Genomic DNA, 20,795 nt, shown 5'->3' with positions numbered 1-20,795 from the left:
TTCAAGAAAATGGGTAGGACCACACACAAAAGACCACTCGCAGGTGCGAATCCACAGGGTACAATCTGTGCTTTGTATAGTAACTTGCATTTTGCCTGGAGCAAATTGTTATCACTCACAAAAAAAGTTTTTATCATGCAAAACCTGACAGACCCTGGACTACTGTATGGAACCACTGACACCTGTCACTTTAATAGAGACTTGATGGAGATGCACTGTCAATCATTTTGCAGGTCAGATCGGTGATTTGGCTGAACCAGTCCAAAGTGACAGATGTAGCCTCTCATGCTAAAGAGATACAACAGATAAATTCTCATCAGTAAACAAAGAAAATCTCTGAAAATGCAGATAGCAGCTGGCTGTAAAAATGTAAGATTTGTCAGAGTATTTCCCATGAAATCCGTATTCCAAAATAACAACTAAATATAGAGTTAACCTCAGAGGGAGAGAGAAATAAAGAGGTGTTGCAAGATACCCAGCATTTCAATCTGTCGCTCAAACTTCTCTTCCGAGACATTACCCTGTCAAACCTTCTCCACTATGCCCTTTCTCTATCCCTGCTGACAATACCACCATCCCCCCTGTTGCTCATGCTTATAAAATATATGTCACCTTTGATTCCAGTCTCTGTCTCCTATCCCAGGTTGAGGCGATGTCCAAATCCTGCCACTTCTTTGATAATATATCCAAGGATCCAGCATTCTGACCTAAACCATCTCCTTCAGATTCCTATTATCTCCTGACTTAGCGTGACCAGACAGCAAGTGTGAAAAATTGGGACGGGGGTGGGAGGTAATAGGAGCCTATACAAGAAAAAGACCCAAAAATTGGGACTGTCCCTATAAAATTGGGACATCTGGTCACCCTATCCTGACTTGACTATCACAACTTCCTATTCTGTTGCGTCCTTGACACTGACATCACCCTATCACAGGTCCATTAAAAAAGAAGCTGCTAAGATTATCTTCCTTGCCTATCATCTTGACCATGGCCCACCCCCTCACGCACACTTTCATAACTCTGTTCCCTTTACTTATCCACTCTTGTATCTTACTGAAAAAAGTATATGCTACTAAAACAAAAAGTATTGTATAAATCTGTACCAAACTCTGTGGTTTGTAGTACATTCTGCCAAGTCCCAAGTAACCAGACTTTGGATTAAGTTTATTAAAGTTACAGGATGGGTTGAATTGATTTATTATGCTTTCAGACCATCTCAAAGCACCATGGTGAGTCATCCACATGTTGGTGATCCTCAGTCCTGTATCTCCTTTTCATCAGACCCAGGTTCTACAGTCTCAGTGCTCTCCCAGTGTCTAACAAAGATAGGGAACTGGATTAACAGACTATCTGTGCAAGGTGAAGAGCTCTGTAATTGGAGAGCAATACTCATTTATCTTTAACATCACCTAGGTGAAAGAAGACAAACACAAGTGATGGGCTGCAACCAGTGGGTGAAGGATATGACATCTGATGGCTGTTATGGAAAAGCCATCAGAAGAAAAATTGCTGTGTACTCAAGGGGAAAACAAACCAACCAACAAAAAACAACCCTGCAAAGGTAATATTGGAAGCCTGATTCTCCCGTCACCTATAGTAGTTTTATACTGATGTAACTCTGTTTATTCAGTGTTAGAGGAGAATCAGGCTCTCAGAATTGAATATAAATCCATAGAACCAAGAAATAAATGTAAGACTTTAAGGTTCCATCACTCTCAGTGAGCCCTGGTGGACCTAAAGATTCTCCTTATAATCCAAATCTTATTAGCCAACTTTTTTATTGGAAATCTTTCTTTCTTTGAATCAATCTGGATGTGCAATATGCAATTATAAACGCAGAACATATAGATCTAAAAAGTGGTTCTGATTTTTCATATCAATTAACTGATGACCAATTGGCATGACCCACATGGGGATTTCTTTACTTATTCTTTCTGTTGGATCAACCACTATAGAGAGAGGAACACACAAAGACAGTCCGGTTTATTACACAAGGGCCAAACCGTCCTCTGTGTGGATTATTCTGACATAAGGAACAAGAAAGCCCACTCAGAATTTCCACCTGATACTTCTGTCAGGCCATAAGGGGCACCCCGGGGAATAGACAAGGGCCTCTGGCCCATCCAGAAGCAAAAGGGAATATTTGGCCCCAAATCTCAGTACTTAAAAATGAATCAACACAAAACAACAGCAACATAACCCAAGACATTTCTGGTCAAAGAACAGCAAAGTATTAAAACACCATGGCAGGGTAACCTAGTGTTGGACTGGGACTCAGGAAACCTGGGTTGTATTCCTTGCTTGGCCACTGGCCTGCTGAGTAATCTTGAGAAAGTCATGTCACCACTCTGTGCCTCAATTTCTCCATTTGTTAAATGGGAATAATATGCTGACTTCCTTTGTAAAGAGCTTTGAGATCTACTGATGAAACATGCTGTATAAGAGCTATATATATTATTACATCTAGTGAAAGTTTTTAGACCTCAGGAAATATACAGATTGGTTAACTTGAGCCTCATCTACCATGGAGTTTTGGTGAAAATCTCCCACTGTTGCTGCAGTGCCAGTGTAGCTCCACAGCAGGAGAGCTAGAGTAGATCAGCAGCCAATTACTGAGTTATCTACACCCTCTCTGAAGAGAGTTAGACAGCATGGTGCTTAAAATGCTGTTCATGGGTACACACTAACGCGCACCACAGTTGCCAGCACTAGTGTTACAGTGTTGGTGGGAGAGTTTCACAGAAGCGTCAGTGTAGACACAGCCTCAGTGATGATAAGCATCTGATATTGATGGTACCCATAAAAGAGTCATTGCTTGTTACAAAGGTAAATCTATTGTTTTCCCAAGATTCAGCTGTGCTCTAGAAGCCTCAGCAAAATAAATAAATACATACATACATAAAGTCCATCCTTGACTCCAGCAGTTCTCTCATCTACTGATACTCTCAATTGAAACAGGTCCTGTCTATAGTACTGATACTAACTGGTCCTGCTTTTAGGTCAGGATTACCTGCTATCCAAATAGTCACAGGACAATTCGGATCAATACTGAGCTCTTCTGGCCTAGGATCTAGGCTTTTCTCAAGATCAGGTCCTTTAGACAGTTCAAAATTAATTTTGGGCTTCATCATGTTGCAAAACTCACCTTCATAATCATCACCTTTTCCTGTGTACCTTGATGCTGTAACAGTATTTTAAAAGCATTAATGAATTAGGTCTTGCAACACTCCTGTGAGGAAGGTGGTATCATCCCTATTTTAGACCCGGAAACTGAGACACAGAATGGTGAAGTGACTCGCCCAAGGTCATTCAGAAAGTCTTTTGCAGAGCTAGGAATAAGATCCAAGGGTCTTGACACTCAGTTCCCTGTACTACACATCAAAAAATGCTGCCACATAATACTGGCATTATAGCACTATTGCGCACTGGTATGTCAGTATTACCAGCAGGTGCACATTTTGCAATGCAGTTGTTTCTCACAGAGTAAATACAGATACATGAACACGGGGCAGTAATGGCCAAAAAAGGGGGAAACACTAGAGTAAAATCACAATTTTAAATCACTCACAAAGCAGGAGTTAAAATATAGAAAAGATAAGTATGGTATTCAAGTAGTCCTTCTCTTTGTGCTAGATTGTTGTCACTTCCCACACAGCAGCTTTCTCACCCTGATAAATTTTGACACAACGAAGAGCAGAGTACTAACTCGTGATGCAATGATAAATTTCTCTTTTTTCTCAGTCCCTCCTTAGCGCCTACAAATATTACTGCTTAATTTATTTGAAATATTATTACTTCATAGTATCATGGAAATCCTTTTCTATATCTGTTCTGTATACTGGGAAATTTTTAAAATTAAGATCCAAGATCAATCCTACTGAATCCACTGAAGACAATGGCATTACTCATGTGCTTGAGGTTAAGCACATAAATTTCTGCAGGATTGGGGCCTAAGGGTAAAATTCACTTCTCAGATCCACTCTACTTTGATATTCTGCTCTTCCACTATGAGTGGATCTTGCGCTGACAGAGGTAAAGTAGGGAGAACATGACATGTACAGAGAGGAGAAGTTTTGCTCTCTGTAACTGGGGTCTGCATCTATGTTTCTTGTGCACCCAAAACTCCCACTGACTTCTATGAAAGTTATGAGTCTATAGGACTGCAGGTACAGGCTCTTAATAATATTACTGCTAAAAAACTATATAAAGAAAATATTAAGATTGCAAAGTATAGCACTGAAAAGAATTAACGTGGTCTATACAACCTGAATTTGCCCCTCTTTATGCTTATGCGTTCTTATACAGACTCCCTGTTCTCAGTTCCTGTGCACTGTGCCACACCAACTCCTGGCTCCAGGGAGGAACAAAGCAGGGAAACTCCAGCTAAACCCTGAAGCCTGGGCTGGAGCATGCTCGATGTAGATGGAATCTTTGGAGAATTTAACTGCTGAACTCTAAAAAATCTCTACTGAAAATGTGCAAGCTGAGGTGTTTCAGAGGCTCATAACTTGGCTAACTTTGGGCATATGTTCATGGGAATGGTAAAAGAACATCCCTGTCACTTGGGAAAATCCTCTGGCAAATTTCAAGTCCCTACTCCAAATGATGGAGGCACTAAAGCTTCTCAATAAAACTGTCGTAAGAACTTTTTAACATGCGTGAAAAAATGTTTTCCCCTAACCTCATTCTGAGAAACAGCTGAATCACTTTTGCTGAAATTTCCCCAAAGTATTCAGCCTGAGGCAGACACCTGGCACGGAAAACTTCAGCCTGAACAGCTAAATCTGGCAAAGTTATAAGCAGTCGACAATAGGTTCTTATAATGGGAAGTGTCAGGCACCCGTAACTAGGGGTGAAAGTAACTCCAGACACTTACTGGTATCGGGCCCGGGCCGGCTCCGGCCCCAGAAGGGGCAGGGCCTCAGGTGGAAGGGGTGGGGCTGGGGGTCAGCATCCCCCAGCCAGCCCTTCCAGGCCGCCTGACCCGTGCCGGCCAGGGCTCCAGTGGCGATTTAAAGGGCCCGGGGGCTCCGGACGCCGCTGGCATGGTAGTGGCAGCACCGTCCAGAGCCCCGGGCCCTTTTAAATCGCCGGCCCCAGGGCAGCTGCTCCCTTCCCTGCCCGTCGGTGGCCGAGCAGGGACAAAAGGGGCAGGGACGTTAAAGCGCTGCAGGGTCCTTTGCTGCGGCAGTGCTTTAATGTTGCTTCCCCCCCGTCGGTGGCCCTGCTGGTAGGGCTGCCGATGCGGGGGCGCAGCAACATTAAAGCGCTGCCGCGGCAAAGGACCATCCTTAAAGTGCTGCCGCAACAGTGCTTTAACGTCCATGCCCCTTTTGCCTCCTCTGTTGGTGGTATGGACCCTACCAGCAGGGCCGCTGACGGGGGAGGCAAAAGGGGCAGGGACATTAAAGCGCTACCGTGGCAGCACTTTAATGTGGGCTGCATACAGGCCGGTGCGGGTTCTTACCGGTACGCCATGCCGGCCGATACCAGTTCACTTCCACTCCTGCCCTTAACTGTACTTATTGCTTAGGGCGACCAGACAGCAAATGTGAAAAATCGGGACGGGGGTGAGGGGTAATAGGAGCCTATATAAGAAAAAGTCCCAAAAATCGGGACTGTCCCTATAAAATCAGGACATCTGGTCACCCTACTATTGCTACCTCTGCTACCATAACCACAAAATATTTACAGAGAAATAATGTTACTGAAGCAGAAAATGACTGAGGAAATTTGGGAAGCCTAACAATTACAAACTAGATCTTCCCTTCTGGATTAGCAGACACCTCTAGTTCTTGACTGCTGGATCCAGATAACAATATATCCAGTGCATAACCCTTCCCCTGATCCTCTTCTTGCCAAGCTATGTGAAGCTTAACAAACATTAATGAAGCCTTTTAACACCCTTACAAGACATGATGTGATATTATCCCCATCTTACAATTCACTAAATGGAGACAAAGAGAATTCTCTTTGACAAGGAAAAATGCTTAGTTTTAAAGCCCCTCTGAGACACAGTGAGAAGAGCAGAATCTAGCTAATTTGCACATTTTATAATTCACACAAAACAAATGTGATCTCTCCCCCGTTCTCTGCAAAGCGCCATAATGGAGTCTCATTTTCCTTTTACTGAATATATTACAGGACACTTAGTACAATGGGGCAGATCCTGCAGCCCATTTTCATGGGTGCAAATAGTCCTTATTCATACAAGTCGTCCCACTGTCCTCAAAGGAACTACACAGTAAGTAGGAGTTGCAGGAATGAGCCCATTATGAAGTACCATACAGGATTCTCCTAAATAATTAAGCTACATAGATACAAACTAAATGAACAAAACACAGTTTGGGATCCAGTCCCTTGGCTGATTTTGTGTTGTATCTGTTTCATTACTAATTTGCAAAATTCACTCATTCACCGTAGGTCCTCCAGTCATTAAAGCCAAACAGCGAGGTTCCACTGTATTAGATAAGGAACCTGATGCACCAGCACAGTACAAGTGTGAAGAGGGAAATGCATGAGTCTATGAAATGGGACAGCACTGACAGAAAATGGATATACATCACTTTTTTCACTAGCATAGTCCCATGAATTTCCATGGAGTTAGTCCTGATTTATGCAAGTCCATGTGAGGGGAGAATCAGGCTCTATGATGACTTCCTGGAGAGCTGAAGTCCAGTATTCCCATAATTCTTACATAGCACCAGGAAAAAAAGTTTCCTCTGGAAAGAGATGAGAGTTTGTCTGAAATGTTCCTCTTCCTTTATTGATCAAGGGCAAATTTTAAGGGCCATATTCTGATCTCAGTTAAACAAGGAGTAATGCAGTGACTTTTGCCAAGAATCAAGGCACTTAAAAGCACCATCTTGCCAACAGGCAACTTCATAGGTGATGGAACTAGTGGTATAGGGGGTGCTGCAGCACCCCCAGGCTTGAAGTGGTTTCCATTATATACAGGGTTTACAGTTTGGTTCAATGGCTCTCAGCACCCCCACTAGAAAAACTGTTCCAGCACCTCTGCACATTGGTCAGTGGTAAGGGAACAATTTGTACAGTGGGGGTGCTGAGACCTATTGAACCAAACTGTAAACTCTGTATATGCTGGAAACCACAGCATCACCCCTAGTTCCAGCACCTATGCACCCAGGGGTGGGATGGGGTGGGGAGGTATCTCCTCTCAGCAGAGCCCACAGAGGAGTGGAATAGAGTCTCCCTTTAGCAGGGGTTGGGGGGTGAGGGAGTATCTCCTCTCAGCAGGGCACACACAGAGGAGTGGGATGAGATAGAACAGGGGTTCTCAAACTGGGGATTGGGGTCCCTCAGGGGGTTGCGAGGTTATTACATGGGGAGTCGCGAGCTGTCAACCTCCACCCCAAACCCTGCTTTGCCTCCAGCATTTATAATGGTGTTAAATATATTTAAAAGTGTTTTTAATTTATAAGGGGGGAGTCACACTCAGAGGCTTGCTGTGTGAAAGGGGTCACCAGTACAAAAGTTTGAGAGCCACTGAGATAGAATCTCCCCTCAGCAGGGCACACAGATGGGGATGGTGTGACCTTTCTCGCGCTCTCCCCCAGGCCACCCAGCTCCGTGAGCTTTGTGGCGCCGCGCCTTGGCGGAAGCCGGTGGGCGGGGCGGCGGAGGCTCTTCCGGCGGCTCGCTGGCTGCCTGCGCCCCGGCCCCGCTGCTGCCTCCCCCGCTCGCTGCCGCTCTCGGCGCCTCCATCCTGGTACTTCAGAGTCTCCATCCTGGTTTCTCAAGTGCCCGGACCCAAAACAGGAAGTAAGTGCGAGGGGACCCGCGGGCTGCCGGGGCCGGGAGCAGCCGGCTGCGGGGCGCGGCGGGAGAGCCCGGTGGCGGGGCGGGAGCGGCTCAGCCCCCCCGTCCCCTTCCTCTCACTGGCGGGGATAGGGAGCGGGGCTCGCCGCGGCCTCAGCTGCTGCCGCCGCAGCCGGGCGAGAAGAAGCCGCGGAGACAGGAAAATGGCGCCGGAGCTAGAATGGGACCAAATGGCGGCGCTGCCGGGCGGGGAGCAGCGGGAGCCTGGCCCGGGGGCAGAGGCGGCTTCTTCCCCCCCCCCCCCCCCAGCGCCCCCCCGTCCCGAGCAGGGAGTGTGGGGGAGCAGCCCCTCCCCCATGGGGCTGTAACTCCTCGCCAGGAGGGAGGAGCTGGTGCACATGTGGGCGTGATTGCCACGGGGGGCCGGGGGCGTTATTATTGCAACTACAAAACTGAAAATTGCAAAGCAGGTGAAATATAACATGAACAATGCAAAGTGGTTTTAAAACGTATGGTAGTGAAGGCGGCCCAGAGGAGACTCATTGTGCGGGGGAGAGGCGCTTGTGAATTATTGTTTGCGCTTTAAAAAAAAATTGTTTTTGCCTTTTTCTTAGTTTTTTTTAACCCATGTGTTTAAATGTTAAAAGCCCAGCTGCAAAGCATGAGTGATGTGTCACATTTCTCCTTTCCTGCGTCTGGTGTATTTAAAATGCATGGGCTTTTATTCTGGTAGGTGACATGATTTGGGATTGGGCTTTTTTTGGCAGTGGGTGTTAGAGTAGGTTTCTGAAAGAGGAAATTTACAAAGTGAGGATTTTCACTTAAATATGGAAAATTGCCAGAACTTATTTTTTCAACTAACTTGATAGTTATGCATTAGCCATACAACATAATGCATCCTGTTAGGAGAACATATGCATCCCTGTTTCATGGAAGTAATTGTGCTTTGTTTTAGTTGTGTAATGAGTTCTGGCTATGATGATGCATAATAAATAAATTCACGGTAAATGTAAGTATATTCCTCACACAGCATCTCATTAAGCAATTCAAAGAAACTACAGCAAAGTATACTGTACACTGACAGAGTTAACTGAAATTTTAGTTCCCAGTTAGAAGTAGATAAGGACATTCATATAACCTGATAAAGGTTATTTATTGACAAACTTACTGACAATGTAATGTGTAGTTTGATATATTGACAATATTCAGGTAATCATCTTACAAACATGAAAGATGTGGCGAAGTGTCTTCATAACAAAGTAAAAAGATACAGATTGACAATGACTTTGCCATATAGATGAAGACAACTGTAACAAAAAAACACTGGAGTTTGGATGGCATATGCCATCTGAACTTTATAAATATAAAAACCCTTTCTTCTTTGTAAACATTTGTGTAGTCAAATAAAATCAAATTATTTATAGTTGGTACTGTAAATAATAGGACTATCAGCTGAATCAGTAATACCCCACAGAGGTGTGGATCTTGCAACAGTTATAAGGGCTGGAACCTGAAACTGGCTCCCTGCAGAGACAGTTGTAGGATCAGGGCTGAAATATTAACCATTTGTGTCAATATTTCAACATAGGTCACAGCACTCTTATTTATAGAAGTTAATTCGTATGTTCAGGTATGCCTCTCAAAGCCTCAGAGCTGTGGCTTTCCATTATAATTACAGTAGGTATAATACTGAACAATTTTTCATATTTCATAATACATTAATATTTGCCAGTGTATCTAAAGGTGAAGAGACAATTTTGAACATTAATAAAGAGATGGAATTTAAATGCTTTTTCTTTAGTGTTTATTAGTGTATACCAATCTATCAAGCTTTTTATCCACACTTAACCCACTAGTAATTGAGAACCTCAGAAATGGCCTGTGGTCCAATTTTCCATTGTTCCATATGACGGATGAAGGTATGCTCTCCACTTCATATTTCATTGGTTGGATAAAACTGTACGGGCACACCAGTACATCTTGAATACCTCATAAGAGCGGCCATATTGGATCAGACCAGTAGTCCATCTAGCCCAGTATCTTGTCTTCCGACGGTGGCCAATGCCAGGTGCTTCAGAGGGAGTGAATAGAACAGGTAATCATCAAGTGATCCATCCCTGTCGCCCGTTCCCAACTTTTGGCACCATCCCTGCCATCCTGACTAATAGCTTTTTCGAACCCTTCTATAGTCTTGGCCTTCACTATATCCTCAGGTAAAGAGATCCATGGGTTCACTGTGTGTTGTCTGAAGAAATACTTCCTTTTGTTTGTTTTAAACCTGCTGCCTATTAATTTCATTTGGTGACACCTAGTTTTTGTGTTAGGAAAAGGAGTAAATACGTCCTTATTTACTTTCTTCACACCTGTCATGATTGTGTAGACCTCTATCGTGTCTCTTTTCCAAGCTGAAAAGTCCCAGTTTTGTTAATCTCTCCTCATATTGATAATTCATCTCTTCTCATTTCTTCTTTGACTTCATGAAGTTGTCAATTGCATGCTGGTGTAAATGAGAACAGTTTGTCCCAACGTGTGTCTACTGTACCTTCTATCTCTTATGATAACCCATCTGTATAAATGTTTGTTATAAATGTTGCTTTGGAACTCAGCCGACTTCATTTAAAATAATTTACAATAAATCGTGACATGGACTGAATTTCCATAGAAAACCTCTTACATGGAATCTGTGTGTTTGGGCTAATTTTTTCCCCCCCTTTAGCAGCTATTTAAGAAGATTTCCTTGTGACAGATTTTTTTGAATGTGAAATACTTAACTGCTGGGTCTAATTTTGCTGTTACTGCAACATATGCTATTTGGACAACCAGAAGCAGCCATTGTGAGCGAGAAGTCAACTTGTTTATGAAATAACTTCCAAATGTGTGCCAGGTGACCAGTGAAACCTGCTGATTATGACTGTATATGTATTTATTAACTTACTGACTTTTTAATGAAAACACATTCAGAACACCTCAAAAGAGTTGATATAGCTTTAAAGTACAAGGTGTTGTAGTTTGTGTTATAATTAGGGCTGTCGATTAATCACAGTTAACTCACGTAATTAAAAAAAATTAATCATGATTAATCACAGTTTTAATCGAACTGCTAAACAATAGAATACCAATTTAAATGTATTAAATATTTTTGGGTGTTTTTCTACATGTTCAAATATATCGATTTCAATTACAACATAGAACATAAAAACAACGAGGAGTCCTTTTAGCCCACAAGAGTTTATGTCCAAATAAATTTGTTAGTCTCTAAGATGCCACAAGGACTCCTCGTTGTTTTTGCTGATACAGACTAACACAGCTACCACTCGGAAACAGAATACAAAGTGTACAGTGCTCACTTCATATTATTTTTATTACAAATATTTGCACTGTTAAAATGATCATGTGCCAACAATGCCCCTCTGCCATGTACATTGGCCCAACTGGAGAGCCTCTACGCAAAAGAATAAATGGACACAAATCAGACATCAAGAATTATAACATTCAAAAAACAGTCGGAGAACACTTCAACCTCCCTGGTCACTCAATTACAGACTTCAAAGTTGCAATACTCCAACAAAAAAACTTCAAAAACAGATTCCAACGAGAAACTCCAGACTTGGAATTAATTTGCAAACTGGCCACCATTAAATTAGGCTTGAATAAAGACTGGGAGTGGATGGGGTCATTACACAAAGTAAAACCTATTTCCCCATGCTAATTTTTCCCCTACTGTTACTCACACCTTCTTGTCAACTGTTTGAAATGGGCCATCCTGTTTATCACTACAAAAGTTTTTTTTTTCCCCCCTCCTCCTGATGATAGCCTACCTGAACTGATTACTCTTGTTATAATTAGTATGGCAACACCCATTTTTTCATGTCCTCTGTGTATATTATATATCATCCTACTGTATTTTCCACTGCATGCATCTGATGAAGTGGGTTTTAGCCCACGAAAGCTTATGCTCAAATACATTTGTTAGTCTCTAAGGTGCCACAAGTACTCCTCGTTCTTTTTAAAAGAAATACCATTTTTCAATTCACCTCATATAAGTACTGTAGTGCTATCTCTATCCTGAAAGTGCAACTTACAAATAAACATTTTTTTGTTACATAACTCCACTCAAAAACAAAACAATGTAAAACTTTAGAGCCTATAGTTTCACTCAGTCCTACTTCTTGTTTAGCTAATCACTAACAAGAGAAACAAGTTTGTTTATATTTACGGGAGATCATGCTGCCCACTTCTTATTTACAATGTCACGTGAAAGTGAGAACAGGTTTTCACATGGCACTGTTGTAACTAGCATTGCAAGGTATTTACGTGCCAGATATGCTAAACGTTTATATACCTCTTCATGCCTCGGCCACCATTCCAGAGGAAGTGCTTCCATGCTGATGACGCTTGTTTAAAAAAAAAAAAAAAAAAAAAAAAAAAAAAGGCATTAATTAAATTTGTGACTGAATTCCTTGGGGGAGAATTGTATGTCTCCTAGTCTATTTTACCCGCATTCTGCCATATATTTCATGTTTTAGCAGTCTCAGATGACGACCCAGTACATGTTTGTTTTAAGAATACTTTCACTGCAGATTTGACAAAACGCAAAGAGGTCAGCACTGTGAGATTTCTAAAGATAGCTACAGCAATCGACCCAAGGTTTAAGAAGCTGAAGTGGCTTCTAAAATCTGAGAGGGACGAGGTGTGGAGCATGCTTTCAGAAGTCTTAAAAGAGCAACGCTTTGATGCGGAAACTACAGAACCCAACCACCAATAAAGAAAATCAACCTTCTGCTGGTGGCATCTGACTCAGATGATGAAAATGAACATGCATCGGATCATTATCAAGCAGAACCCATCATCAGCATGGACGCATGTCCTCTGGAATGGTGGTTGAAGCATGAAGGGACATATGAATCTTTATCGCTTCTGGCACATAAATATCTTGCGACACCGGCTACAACAATGCCATGTGAACGCCTGTGACATTGTAAACAAGAAGCGCGCAGCATTATCTCCTACAAATCTAAACAAACTTGTTTGGGCAATTGGCTGAACAAGAAGTAGGACTGAATGGACTTGTAGGCTCTAAAGTTTTACATTGTTTTATTTTGGATTCAAGTAACTTTTTTTGTAGATGATTCAACATTTGTAAGTTCAACTTTCATGAAAACGAGATTACACTACAGTACTTGTATTAGATTAATTGAAAAATACAATTTTTTTTAGAGTGCAAATATTTGTAGTAAAAAATAAATATAAAAGTGAGCACTGTACACTCAGTATTCTGTGTTGTAATTGAAATCAATATATTTGAAAATGTACAAAACATCCAAAAATATTTAAATAAATGGTATTCTATTATTAATCACATGATTAATTTTTTTAATTGCGTGATTAATTTTTTTAATTGCTTGACAGCCCTACTTATAATCTTGGTTACAATGGTGATAGTCTTGAATAACTACACTGATGTCCTATCGATTCCAATGTCGTTGCTCCAGTTTAATTTCACTGTATCTAATAGCAAGAAATCAAACTTTAAAAAGGAATACATTTTTACCCAGTGAAATTAGCAGTGTGGATCCATTGAAAAAGGACCCATTTGTGGCACTTGACAGGGAGGACTAGATCTGAAATCAAGTTAGTAGGTAGAGAGCAATTGCCACTGCTTTGTTCATTTCCTGCTTAATATTTCTTCTTAAATTAGTTCAGACTAAGCATTAGATCCAATAATGAGTACATAAAAACAGTTTCCACAGAACTTGCTGTAGTCCCAGTACAGTTACATAGTGCAATCTCATAACTGAGAGCACTATAGAACTTTTGTTACTGAAAATCACAGTTCACAATTTTGATGACTTAATGTAAAATCAGCATTGTCAGAGATTAGGGGAACCCACTGTACACCTCATCATTTTCTGAAATAGGTTAACATTACTGCACTGTGTAGTTTCAGCAAAAAACACGAGGAGTCCTTGTGGCACGTTAGAGACTAACAAATTTATTTGGGCATAAGCTTTCGTGGGCTAGAACGAATCAGATGCATGGATTGAAAAATACAGGAGCAGGTATAAATACATGAACGGATGGGAGTTGCCTTAACAAGTGTGAGGTCCTAGCTACTATGAACAATAATCCCTGAATCTTTACTATCCATATTAAGAAAAAAACATTAAAACAGTCTGCCCATAAGCATTGTTTAACCCACACAATGTGTTCGGTTTCATACAGAATTCTGTTGAAATCCCATATGATTTTTAATTTACAGCAGAGATTGTTCAAGTGCACTTCCTAATGAAGCAATCCATAAAATGTAGGAAATCACTCATTTAGGGAACATTAGGATCCAAACCATTCACATACTATCTGTCTTCACAACCACTCATAATAAATATTCACACTATTCCCCTTAATATAATGTTCGGGGGATAATCTTATAGTACAAACCTACACCCTTCCACATAGCACACACCATCAAACACAGTATGTACTCAGATTTCTTAAGTTTGTTTATGGAGAATGCATAAAAGGATGAGCAGTGTAGCAAACTGTATGAGAGACTGAAAAAGTTGTTTTGGAAATGGGGAAATTGTATGTTGGTAATGTCAAAATTGTAGATTATCAGAAATAATGATAGGGCCATGATTGTTTGTGCATTTGACTTTTTTGAGTAAATGGATTGTGGATGGAAGTAGTTTTTGTGTTGGAAGAGATTTATGTTGTGTATGTGCTGAAGGAACCTTAACTGTGGTGTAGTGCCAATGGTAAGATTCAACAGTCGTCATGTGATAAATTGAAGACCTCCAGGAAGAATGTTTTTCCTGCAATCAGTATCAAGGAAGTCTTCATTAGAATGCATTGTCTCCTGCAGCAGCTCTCTGCACTCTGCTGTGTTCTGTATAAGAATGGTAGTCTGTCAGTGAATTGTCTGTCGGGGTCATTATTCAATTATAATGTACCCATTCCTATAGTATCTGAGAATATCAAACAGAGGAACTTAGCCTAAGGTTTAAAAAAGTAGTCATTAAAGTTCTGAAAGCTGTTTATTTAATAAACAATTTTTCAGAATTGTTTAATCTTGAATTTCTGTTAGATTAGCTACCGCATGCCTGTGGTATGTACACACTTGCACTCTATTGTCTCTGTCTAAATGTACATACAGGAACTCCTCACTTAACGTTGTAGTTATGTTCCTGAAAAATGCGACTTTCAGCGGAATGATGTTAAGCGAATCCAATTTCCCCATAAGAATTAATGTAAATGGGGGGATTAGGTTCCAAGGGGAAAATTTTCACCAGACAAAAGACTAACCACACACACACACACAAAGTTTTAAACAAACAATTTAATACTGGTACACAGTGATGATGATTGTGAAGTTTGGTGGAGGTGGAGGAATTAGAGGGTGGGGTATTTTCCAGGGAATGCATCACTGCTAAATGAACTAGCAATTGACTGAACCCTCAAGGGTTAACTCTCACACTCAGAGGCAGCAGGAAAGGAGGAAGGGCAGACAGAGACACATACCCTGTGTGTGAGAGAAAAATGAGCATTTCCCCTTTAAGTAGCTGACCCCAGGCTTAAGTACACTGCCCTGTTGATTAAATCAGCTTGCTGAGACCTCCTGAGACTTCAGCTACTGCCTAGAAGCTCCCTCTGTAGTGTGTTTCTCCCCTCCCCCCCGTTCTATGGAAGATGGGGTAGGCAGGGTGCAGGAGGGAGGGGGAGACACCCTGACATTAGCCCTCCTCTTCCCCTCCCCCGCAAGCAGGAGTCTCTGGGAGCAGCTCCAAGGCAGAGGGCAGAAGCAGCACATGGCAGTGGGGGGAGGGACACAGCTGAACTGCAGGCAGCTGCTGCACAGGGAACTTAGGGGAACCGGGAGCTGATAGGGAGGGCTGCTGGTCCACCCTGGTTCCAACCACCCATCAGCTAGCTGCAACGGGCTGCTCTTCCTGCAAGCAGTGGACAAAACAGGCGGCTGCCAAAGACGTTAGAAGGGAGCATTTCACAACTTTAAACGAGCATGTTCCCTAGTTGATCAGCAACTTAACATTGAAACGTTAACCAGGACGACTTTAAGTGAGGAGTTACTGTATCTCGAAAGGGTTTCCCTCTCTTTCCCTTCACCCTTTAATCCACAGTCTAAAAGAGTGCACTGACTGGAAGTGTTTCATGATATTCAGCTTTGATTTTCCTTTTCAAGTTGCTTCTCAATAATAGTTTTGCTACTGGGCCCTGATCCAAAGCCTATTGAAGTCAATGGGAGTCTTTCCATTGACTTCAATGCTCTTTAAATCAGGCCATTGTTACCTAAGATCAGACATTATGATTTCAAATAGGGATGAAACTGAAAGTTAGTAAAAAACCAAAACACCATCACCAACATAATTTTCTCTAGAAGATCTGTGCCTCAAGTCAGTGTCTCCCCATCTCTTCTCTTTAACCTTGACTTTGGCATACATCATTCTCAGGGGTAAGACGTTTGGCGACAAGCATGGTATTCTGCTGGGTCTGGGGTTTATGTTGGGGAGTGCTACCTTCATTGCATAATCCTATCTTGTCTTGTGACTCCATGGGGATTGGGCTCCATGGGGGTTTTGTGGTAGATAGGGAGTAGCTGGGAACTCTGATGGTTTCTTTAACATCATCTTTAGCTGACTCTGAAGGTACCCATGCAGATATTTCAGTGGGAGGAGATGCTGCCCCAAGCTTTATTAACTTCTCTTATGGTTGCTGCTGCATAGCCATGAAAGATGAAGCAACAGTGGAGAGAAAGTGGCTGTCTCCTGTCTCTGCTTACCTTGGTGAAGTTCCATTTCTTGAGGACTGTTGCGTTGGAAGGCTGTACCCCACTCCAAGATATTTCTTTCTTTCTCTCCCCCACATTTCCAGACCTTCAGCTTGCTAGCTTCTCAAACACCTTCTCTACAATTTTTCAGCAGCTTTACTGAGACAATAATGCTAACTGCTCTGCATTCTCAACAATTACTCTGTACTACCAAAGTTATATTGCCAACTTAGGAGCCTACCCCCATGCCAAAATGTCTCAGAGAGATCTTTCCACTGCACTCTAACCAGTCCTAAATGCCCATGGGAAAGGAAGGGCAGCAGGGCAGAGGAAAGCTCAGCTGTCAGATCTCTTTACTCGGTTTTCATTGTGGATGCCTACAATAAAAACCCTGTCCTATATTTCCCAGCATTTATAGTGCTAGAACTTCCTCCCTCTCCAAGATCAATACAAATGAGCCTTTAGTGAAATACATGGTTGAAATTTGCTTTTATAAACAAGTTGGTCTCGTCTGTCGTCCACACTGTAGTGGGATCCATTGAAGTCCTGGAAGGAAAAACAGCAGACGTCAGTGTGTGTGTGTGTGTGTGTGTGTAATGGGGGGAAATAATCATACACTAATGGCTGCTAAATAAGGATGCTTCATTTCAAGACACTTTTCTGTGAGGATTGTAACTACAACACTCCCATGTGATCCCATGCCCGTTGAAAACTGTCTAGAAAGTACAAATGTGCTGTGGCAATAAACGGTCCTGTTCTCCCTTCCATCAAAAGAACAAGTGAGGAATTTTCCTCTGTTTGCCCACTCCTCAAACATTAAACTAAAGAATCAAGGTTCAAGTCTAAAGAAGGTATAGTCCACCTATTAGTAAAACATGTTGAATATTTCTCAGTCTCCAAGTGGGCTAAGGATGCATGTTCCAGTCCCTTAAAATCAACAACATAACTTTTTCAACAAATACTGCTTGCAGTTTAGTTTGCTTTAGGTCAGGGGTCGGCAACCTTTCAAAAGTGGTGTGCCGAGTCTTCATTTATTCACTCTAATTTAAGGTTTCGCGTGCCAGTAATACATTTTAACGTTTTTAGAAAGTCTCTTTTTATAAGTCTATTATATAGAACTAAACAATTGTTGTCTGTAAAGTAAATAAGGTTTTTAAAATGTTTAAGAAGCTTCATTTAAAATTAAATTAAAATGCAGAGCCCCCCCGGACTGGTGGCCAGGACCCGAGCAGTGTGCCACTGAAAATCAGCACACGTGCCATAGGTTGCCTATCCCTGCTCTAGGTTATCAACAACATTCAGAATTCTCACCATAATGAAGAGATAACAAAATTTCGTCCTAGGAAGCAATCATCATTACCCATATTTTAAATGGCTGGTTGCTTTAAAGTGGAATCCCTCCAACAAGCACCAGAATTGACTTGCGTGATTTGTGATGCTTTCTAAGATGATGAATTCATTCTAAATGCCAACAATGGTCTTATCCTCTCTAGTAATTACAGCAGTTGCTGACAGTCTTCAGTAACTAATTAGACAAAATGATTCTATCTAAAATAGTAGGAGTTTTTTGCCAAAGCAATACCACTCAAGGAACATTATCAATTTAAAATGTAGATTGTAAATTCCTTATGGTAGGGGCTGTCTGTTGTGACAGACCCAGACCAGTGGGGTACAGGGGTCTGGTAGAGGGCAAATATACTGGTCACTGGATGAGTAGTTTTCTGTTCCCTGAGTGACCAGAGCAGGGGCTGCACTAGAGTAATCAGGAACCTGCTAGAACCAGTTAAGGCAGGCAGGCTAATTAGGACACCTGGAGCCAATTAAGAAGAAGCTGCTAGAATCAATGAAGGCAGGCTAATCAGGGCACCTGGGTTTTAAAAAGGAGCTCACTTCAGTTTGTGGTGCGAGTGTGAGGAGCTGGGAGCAAGAGGTGCAAGGAGCTGAGAGTGAGAGGGTGTGCTGCTGGAGGACTGAGGAGCACAAGCGTTATCAGACACCAGGAGGTGTCTCCTGTGGTGAGAATAAGGAAGGTGTTTGGAGGAGGCCATGGGGAAGTAGCCCAGGGAGTTGTAGCTGTCATGCAGCTGTTACAGGAGGCACTATAGATAGCTGCAGTCCACAGGGCCCTGGGCTGGAACCCAGAGTAGAGGGCGGGCCCAGGTTCCCCCCAAACCTCCCAATTGACCTGGACTGTGGGTTCTTCCAGAGGGGAAGGTCTCTGGGCTGTTCCCCAACCCACATGGTGAATCTCTGAGGCAAGAAAATCCGCCAATAAGCGCAGGACCCACCAAGATAGAGGAGGAACTTTGTCACACTGGTGTCAGGAGTGGGATCTTGGGGTGCACAGCGCGGCGGAAGAAGGAGGGTGATTTAAAAAAAAAGGGAGAGGGTTTATTTTTTTTCACCACAATGGATGACGTAGTGTGGGCACTGATACAAGCTACGGCGGCCCAGCAGGAGGCTACCCGTGTCCAGGCAGCCGCCCAACAGGAGGCAGTGCGGCTGCAGGAAGAGACTAATCGCCTGCTGATGGACCAGGCTGCTCAAGACCGAGCTATGCTGCGGGAACTGGTAAACCAGGTAAAGTCCCTTACAGAGCTGAATCGCGGCAATGATGGGACGCGGCTCATACGGGCCAGCCATTGGCTGCAGAAAATGACACGGGAGGATGATGTAGAGGCATACCTTCTGACCTTTGAGAGGACAGCCCTACGGGAGGCCTGGCCTCGAGATCAGTGGTCTGGCATCCTTGCCCCATTCCTGTGTGGGGAGGACCAGAAGTCCTGAAGAGGCTGCGGCAGACTACCCCCAGCTGAAAGCAGAGATCCTGGCCAGATCTGGGGTAACGACAGCAGTGCGGGCCCAGCAGTATCATGGTTGGAGGTACCAGGAAGACAAAACCCCGCGGTCCCAATTGTATGACCTCATCCATCTCGCACGAAAGTGGTTGCAAACAGAGTCCCGGAGTCCGGAAGAGATACTAGCGGTTCTGGTCATCGACTGATACATGAGGGGACTACCACCAGACCTTCGTGCCTGGGTAAGCCAGAACGAACCCTCCACCTATGACGAGGTTGTCGCCCTGGTAGAGAGGCGAAGGACAGCGAGGGAGCTGACCCGACCAGTTAAGGAAGAGGCACCCCGGGTTAAACTAGCAGCACCAAGCCCTAAAGTTCGGGTGACTGGGCCACCAGGAGGACCCAGGTGGAAAAAGAGAGAGGCTGAAGGCCCATCAGAGGCCACAAAGAGTCAGAGCACTGAGGGAGAAGAGGATCGTGATGTTAGACTGCCCAAACCAAGAGACCGGGGAATGCCTAGGGGTCCGTACAGATGTTATGCCTGCTGGGAGTGGGGACACATAGCTGCACAGTGTCCCAATGCTGAGGAGCCTATGCAGTGTAACCTGGGGAACTGGGCAGATCCATGCTCCTTAATCCACCTTGTGGGGGTCTCACTAACCCCACATATGTATACGAGACCAGTGAAACTAAATGGGGTAGGGACCACGGCACTGGTTGATTCAGGGAGTGCTATCACGCTTATCTCAGGGAAGCTCGTGAAGTGTAGTCAGCTGCTGCAGGCTAAACGTACGGGGATAACATGTGTCCATGGGACAGTTAGTTACTACCCCACCATCCCAGTAAAAATCGAGATCCAAGGGAACACTACTGAGGTAGCAGCAGGTGTAGTCCCTAAACTCCCATACCCGGTGCTCATAGGGAGGGACTTCCCAGGGTTTGGAAACTTACTCCCAGTAGGGGGATTGGAGAAAGATGGGGACCCTAAAATTGATGAGGCATCCACAGCAGACTGTCAACCCCCAATCTTCTCTGAAATATCCCCAGATTTGTTCTCCACTCCCAGACAGGGTAGAAAGACAAAAAGGGAAAGAAGGGCAGCTAAGGCCTTGGGAACCCGAATACTGTCCCAAAGCCAGAGGGTTGCTCTTGTAGGTAGGCGGACCCGTGCAGCTGAAAAGGAGGCCACGCAGGAGGGAGAAGCACCTGAGTCTGACCCCCACCCTAATGCTTCTGAACCAGTAGAGGCAACAGAGACTGGGCCCCTAGATCTTGGGCAGATTAGCCCCGGGAGAGGAAATTTTGGACGGGACCAGGCAGAAGACCCAAGGTATGACATTAGGAAGGAGGTGACTGAAATAGATGGGGTCCCCGTGGAAGGAAAAACCCAGGGACCAGGACCCTACTTCATAATGAAGAAGGATCTCTTATACCGG

At 43.4% G+C, this 20,795-nt stretch overlaps 1 protein-coding gene across 1 annotated transcript in view; it reads left to right on the top strand.

Annotated features, from left to right (window-relative positions):
* Positions 1-7,724: 7,724 nt before the first annotated feature.
* The window catches only part of DMTF1 (cyclin D binding myb like transcription factor 1), a 67,899-nt gene continuing 54,828 nt past the window's right edge, over positions 7,725-20,795 (top strand). The window contains exon 1 of the mRNA XM_065418053.1: positions 7,725-7,782. The gene's annotated coding sequence lies outside the window, so the exon portion shown is untranslated. The remainder of the gene's footprint in view (positions 7,783-20,795) is intronic.

Source organism: Emys orbicularis, chromosome 1, assembly GCF_028017835.1.
Source record: "Emys orbicularis isolate rEmyOrb1 chromosome 1, rEmyOrb1.hap1, whole genome shotgun sequence".
Lineage (NCBI taxonomy): Eukaryota > Metazoa > Chordata > Testudines > Emydidae > Emys > Emys orbicularis.
This window is presented reverse-complemented; position numbering and strand designations above follow the sequence as displayed.